This window comes from Medicago sativa, chromosome 4 (assembly GCF_051527215.1).
Source record: "Medicago sativa cultivar Bolivia chromosome 4, Bolivia_mono, whole genome shotgun sequence".
In the NCBI taxonomy this organism is placed as follows: Eukaryota; Viridiplantae; Streptophyta; class Magnoliopsida; order Fabales; family Fabaceae; genus Medicago; species Medicago sativa.
In genome coordinates, this window is record NC_140752.1 from 28,632,047 (window position 1) to 28,638,383 (window position 6,337).

General features: G+C 32.6%; 1 long non-coding RNA gene across 1 annotated transcript; it reads right to left on the reverse strand.

Moving 5' to 3' along the window:
- Positions 1–2,560: 2,560 nt before the first annotated feature.
- Positions 2,561–4,654, reverse strand: LOC146927520 (uncharacterized). Its single transcript, XR_015005701.1, has 2 exons — positions 3,965–4,654; positions 2,561–3,839 (listed from the first exon to the last, which is right to left on the reverse strand). It is a non-coding gene; the product is annotated as an uncharacterized LOC146927520 (long non-coding RNA).
- Between the last annotated feature and the right edge of the window lie 1,683 nt (positions 4,655–6,337).

The window sequence follows — 6,337 nt, forward strand, 5'->3', positions numbered from 1 at the left end:
AAAATTATGGTATTTATCTGTAGCATCGATCTTCAATTATTAATCTTTGTTAGAGGGTTTATTTTAATCATCTTTAGAAGTATATGTTGTCAATCATGTTTTTTCATGCACAAAAGTCAAATTATATGACTTGTTGAACATATATTTCGATTTCACTAGTAAGATACACGGTATTTAGATGATTTGTATAAAGAATTTAATTGTAAAATAATTTATGATTCAATCGTACACAGATATAAACGAAAGATACACATTATCGGGACAATTTGTATAAAGTAAGTCAATTGTAAAATACTTTATGGTTTAATATTTCAAAAATTAAAACGAAAGTACACGGTATCTAGATGATTTGTATATAGTAAGTCAATTATAAAATAATTTATGGTTTAATATTTCACAAACTAAAACGAAATAAAAATTTGAATGATGTCTATAATGTAGAAGGAGAGAAATAAAATGACAAAAAAAAAAATGGGAGTTATTTGAGAGAGAGATGATACCCCGATGGATCTCTATGATAATTCATGTCAGCATTGCAACCCCTTGATGATCTACATCTACATCATATCAATTGGGTGTGGAATAGAGAAGAGACTGTTGATGTCTTGAAGATCAACCTGTCAGGTCAGATCTGGTTGTTTGTGTTAGCTATAGAGTTGTTGGAAGATCCACAAAGAGATAACACACATACTACGAGGTGACGCAAATGAAAATTCCATCTTAACTTCTGCAGATTGGGCCTTGCATATGATACAAATACCTTGGCTATCACAAGGAAATTGTTGAGTTATTTCTTTGGATGGGGAGAGAGAGAGAGAGAGAGAGAGAGAGAGAGAGAGAGAGAGAGAGAGAGAGATGAAAAGTGGATTTACTTGTTTACATAGGAATGAGTGATGTGACTAGACTATAAGGGAGTGTACGTTTGAAATTATATATTTTCTGTATATAATAATTGTGTTTTTTATTTAAGGAGCAATATAATTATTGTTGTCGGTGAATGTATGTGGTTAGAGGAATATCAAAAAACTAATAATTTTATTTTATTAAACTGAAATATAACATGCAACTTAAAATCTAAACGGTTTGATCTTCATCCTACAATTGAAACCTCAACTGCTAGAAATTATAACAACATGAATATTATTTTAAATAACGTGAGCATGTTAGTTCAAGGTTTTGTAACTAAATTTTTTATATCGGAGGAAGTGCTTGAGTGTGAATCATTCCACATAATCTACTTTATTCGGCTGCCTCCATCACCCTTTATTGTTCTTCATCTTTTAACTCCCCTAATTTTTTTAATGTTAATTTTTCAATTAAAGGAAATGTTTAATGTGAAAATAAAGTAAAAATATTTAATGAAATATATTTACTAAATTAACAATATATTATCATTCAATGCATCCTTTTTAAAGTAATTAAAAGTATTTTTTTGAATTGAGGAAGGGTGAAATTTTTATTGAATAAAGAAACTCTAATGATCATTTTACAACCTCCTCCGAAGAATTTTAACTCAGTACCGTAAGGCTGTAACTTTACAAGGCTAGATTCATACCGCTGAACTAACACCTCAACCTCAAGTGTAAGTAATTAAAAATATTTATGTTATGTTTGCAATTTTTCAATTATTTTTAGAATGGTATTTAATAATAAATGTTTTCCAACTTTATTATAAATTATAATAATCATTTATTATTTTCTTTAAAAAGTAATTGAAATATTTAAAGGAGTCAAAGAAATATTTTTTTAATTACTAAAATTATATTTTCTTCAATTAATAAGTATTTTCTAATAATAAAACTTCGGAGGAAATAAACCCAACACACAAATAAAGGAAAAAAAACAACAAAAACCAAATTAAAGGAAAAACAAATTCTCGTCCACCTCCTAAAAGATGACATGTGTTGAAGTTCTTAAATAAAATATTTCTATTGGAGGTTTTTTTTAATACCATTGCCACCAACTTGGGTGGAGGCCTTATCCCTTTCTATTACAAAGTGACATCAGGGCTGGTGGATAAAGTAGTTTCGCTGCCTTCAACCGTGGTCATCAGATGTGAAGGTTTCCCAGGTATATGTTTGGTTGAATATTTACGATGTACAACCTCATATATGGTGTGTTGAATTTTTCAAACCCCTCGGGAGTTCTTTTGGCAAAGTCTTAGAAGTGGATGAGGCAACTTGTATGAGACAAAATAATAATCATATTTTAATAGACGAACAAACAAAATAATAATCTAATAAAATTATTGTAGACCAAGATTTTCGGGTGTCAAGCCATTTATTGGACTTGAACCTTCAATCTACCGGACTTGCTCGATTTTATTCTTGGGAAGGGAAAAAGAGATTGAAAAACCCTTTTTTTGGATCCGGGGGTTAGTTACGATTCGGGAAGGTGTTAGGCACCCGCGTCGTTCACGGTACTCCGTGAGAACCTCTTTCTAACTTTATTTTATTTGAAAATTTATTGATTAAAGTATGAGTGAAAGAATGGAGGGAGAAGAAGTATGAGCTTTGTTGTTTTTTTTTTTGGTTGATTTGGAAGGAATAAAGCCTCTGCCATGATTTTTGAGAAGGGTTGCGAGACCTCAAGGGATAGAAGAATAAAATAGAAGTGAGGTTGTTTCATTTTTATTTGAGAAATTTAGTCTAAGTTTAATTAAAGCTTCATTGAAAATTTGATTAAGAAAATAAAGGAAAAATCTCTTGGATTTGGATCCAAGGTTTATTAAGAAAAGGATTTGATTTTTGCTTATTTGATTTTTGAGATGAAAATGATTTTTTCTAATTAACGAAAAGCTAGCGTGACAATGCGAAAAATAAAGCAAGATAAAAGCGATAAGTAAAGTGATATGGTGTCGGTGCAAGTGTCGGTGTGTGCAATTACTAAGCTATTACATACCATCCTAGGGGCATTCTAAAGCAAGAAAATAAAGCATGAATGACATTACATAAGCCTATTATACACACTACATTGATATTAAATAAATTGCAAGAGTAGAAAAAGCATGGGATTATACTAGAAGTAAAGCAATCATAATAAGATGATAAAAAACTTAAAAAACATTGCATGGATTATCAAAAGAAAGCATGATGTCAAAATATTAAAGCAATGCATGAAGTGGAAATTGAAATATTAAAGCAAAATCAACACAAGATATTATGGAGTAAAAAACATTTAAAATGTATGAAATATAGCTAAAAATAAGATGCATGAGTTAAAACTAGAGATAACGTACGAAATGCTTAAAAATATCATATACTGGAACAAGCTACCAAATAAACACGTATGATACTAAAAATTAAGAAATGCATGAAATGGAGTCTTGAAACACTCAAAACAAAGTAACCAAAAAACGCTTAAAACAAAATCAAAAGAATGCATGTTATGCAAATTGAATCATTACAAATGCATGAAGCATAATTAAAATTCTATGAGTTTTTTCTTTCTAAAATGCATGAGTTTTCAAAGAAAGATTTACGAGACAAAAGAACTACCAGTACCACAGGGGTGTGTGTGCAGCAAAGCTGTAGAGAAACTTCTCAAAGACAAATGGGCTCAGACTGTCTCATCACAGCCATCAAATTTAAATCAAAGAGCTAGGAGCAGGAGGGAGCATGGGATTAAAAGATTGGCACACATTGGATTAAAAAAAACATAAAGAAAAGAAGTTGCAGCATACTGATTAAATTGCTTTCACGTTCCTCTCTATCAGTTAAACAAACTCTCTTCCCTCTCTACTGAAACAAAACCAGCGCCCCCTAACTCCTTCTTTTTAAAATCAAACGACAAAATCAGACATCCTTTTTCATATAAAATACAAATCTGCACTTAAAATCCTAAAAAAAAAAACAAACACAGGAACATGGATCTACAAATTACAGTGGGTTTTTTCAACAATTTTTACTAAACAGCAATAAAATGCGACGGGATTAAACAGACTGAAACGTATGTGAGATGTTACCTCTATTCAAATCGGAGGAAATGTGTTACGAGACGGAAAACTTCCACTCTTCTCTCCTTGCTCCGATCCGGTTCCAGACAGTATGCTTACGTTGATAACGGCGGCGTTGAGCTCCGATCCGGTTCCGATTTGTACAGCACGAACTCATGCTCTTCTCCTTTTTGAGTTTCACGAATTTGGTTCTATTGGCAAGCTCACAGTTGTTGTTGTTGATGCTGATTCGAAGTTATTACTTGAGATTGAGTGGATTCGAGTTCCTACTGTGGCTGAATTTCGAATTTACAAGTTCATGATGACCTTGAAAGATTTGTGTCCCTGTGCGTGCCTTGTTTGAGATTCAGTTGTTGTTGTTAGTATGAAGAAACAACCGATTCGGTTTGGATTTGAAAATAAAACGGATTAATGGAGGTTTATGAGTTTTCAAACTTTGTAGTGGTGTTCTTGTTAGAATCGAAGGAAAAAGGAAAAAAATGAACAGTTTGTGTTGGATTATTGGTGATTGTTTGTGAATGATTTGTGTGTGAAACGAAAATGAACTATTGTGTGGAGATGATTGTATGATAGTTGCTGGAAATTGGTTGAATGTTTTTGAGATTGTTCATAAGTTTTTGTGAATAAAAGGGGTTTTGATCCAAAAGGGAGCAGCTGCCGTGAAAAAATGTGTTGGTGTAAAAGTTTATGCAGCCCCCCTTTCACCAATGATTGGGGGTCTATATATAGGGACCAACTAGGTTAAATGGAATGAATGGACAAAAGACAAGACTGCCCTTAATGAAACTTGGAGAGAAAGAAAATGCTTTGGATGCTCTTTGGACCAATAACAATATAACAAGTGGACTTAAGACAAAACAAATTGTTGATAAAAACAAAATAAAAATGACATTAAAAGCAAAAAGAATAAATAGTAAAAATGAAAATAAAATAGAATAGAATTGTAAAATAAAATAAAAGTGATAAAAGAGTAATAAAATTTAAAGCTGTCGAAACTTCGACTGAGACGACTAAGACTCGCGGTGTTTTTAAAACACGAACAAAACTTTTTAAACAGTTTAGTCATACGAACAAAAGGAAATTACCTAAAAAGGTTTATTTATCGAAGAAATGAATAAAAGACTTTAAAAGCACGCGTAAAAATTTAAAATGTCAAAAAAAACAAATAAAGCGATTTCAACTAGATAAAGTGTGAACAAAATTTTACTTGCAAGAGAAAAGACTTTAAATTATTAAACAACGACTGAAGAAATTTTTACCGGTTAAGGCGAAAAGAAGAGAAATTGAGCCGTTTTAAAATACGGACAAAAATAGGTAAAAACAGAGCAAAGTGGTCAAAATTTGGGGTATGACAATTATAAATTAATTAATAGACGAACAAACAAAATAATAATCTAGTAAAATCAAAAATTAAATAGGCGAAAAAAATTAAATTATTACCATCGGGAGGATCGCGCTGCCAACCATCGTCCTCGTTCCCGTTAGGATGGACTCATGCTCATAATGATAAAGGTGAACCAAAGTCATCCCTTCCCACGACCACCTATTCACCTGAGTCAGGTCCACCATCGCTTCAAAAAATATCAACTCAGAGTGTTTGTTCGTCTTAGAACAACGTACACCCGAGAAGATAAAGCAAAAAACTCTTAACACAACACAACCTCCTCCTATTTCTCTAATGCAACTACTCCCTCGATGTGGCACCTCCAGCAGTGTAGCTATAATCATATTTTCCTCATAAAGCTCCTGCGATATAGTATAAGTAATATATGCGCCGAACTCCTTCTTGTACGCCTTCACTGCAACAGCCTCCTCACCACCTCACCATCAAGTTCACTCCATGCTCCTGAGACACCTTCTTCTCATAGTCTAGCAGCCCTTCAATGGGAACGTGGAGAAGATTAGCCACATCATCCAAGGTGATGGTCATCTCTCCCACCGGTAGATGGAAACTGCTAGTCTCCGAGTGCCACCTATCGCACAATGTTGTGATATTTGCATGTGTCACACTCTTATACCATGTATATAGCAACTCATGTAATCCAGATGCCCTGACAGGATTCCAAAACCAATCCATACTCATAGCTGGGAGGCTAAGCTCTCCCACCTTAGGCCCATCATTTGTGCATCTAAATCCGCAGTCAAAGCAAATCTGAAAACAAATAAATTAATCACTTAAATACTTAACATTTAATCACTTAACAATAAAAAATGTATCAAGTAAACACATAAACACTTAACTTTTAAATTTTAATAAATCAATAATATTAAATAAAAAGTTAAAAGACTAAAAGAACTTACATTATCAGTGTTATACCAGAGTGGCACTGCAACATAAAAACTAGAAATTGTTAGGTTGACTATTTGGATGTTGTACAAAAG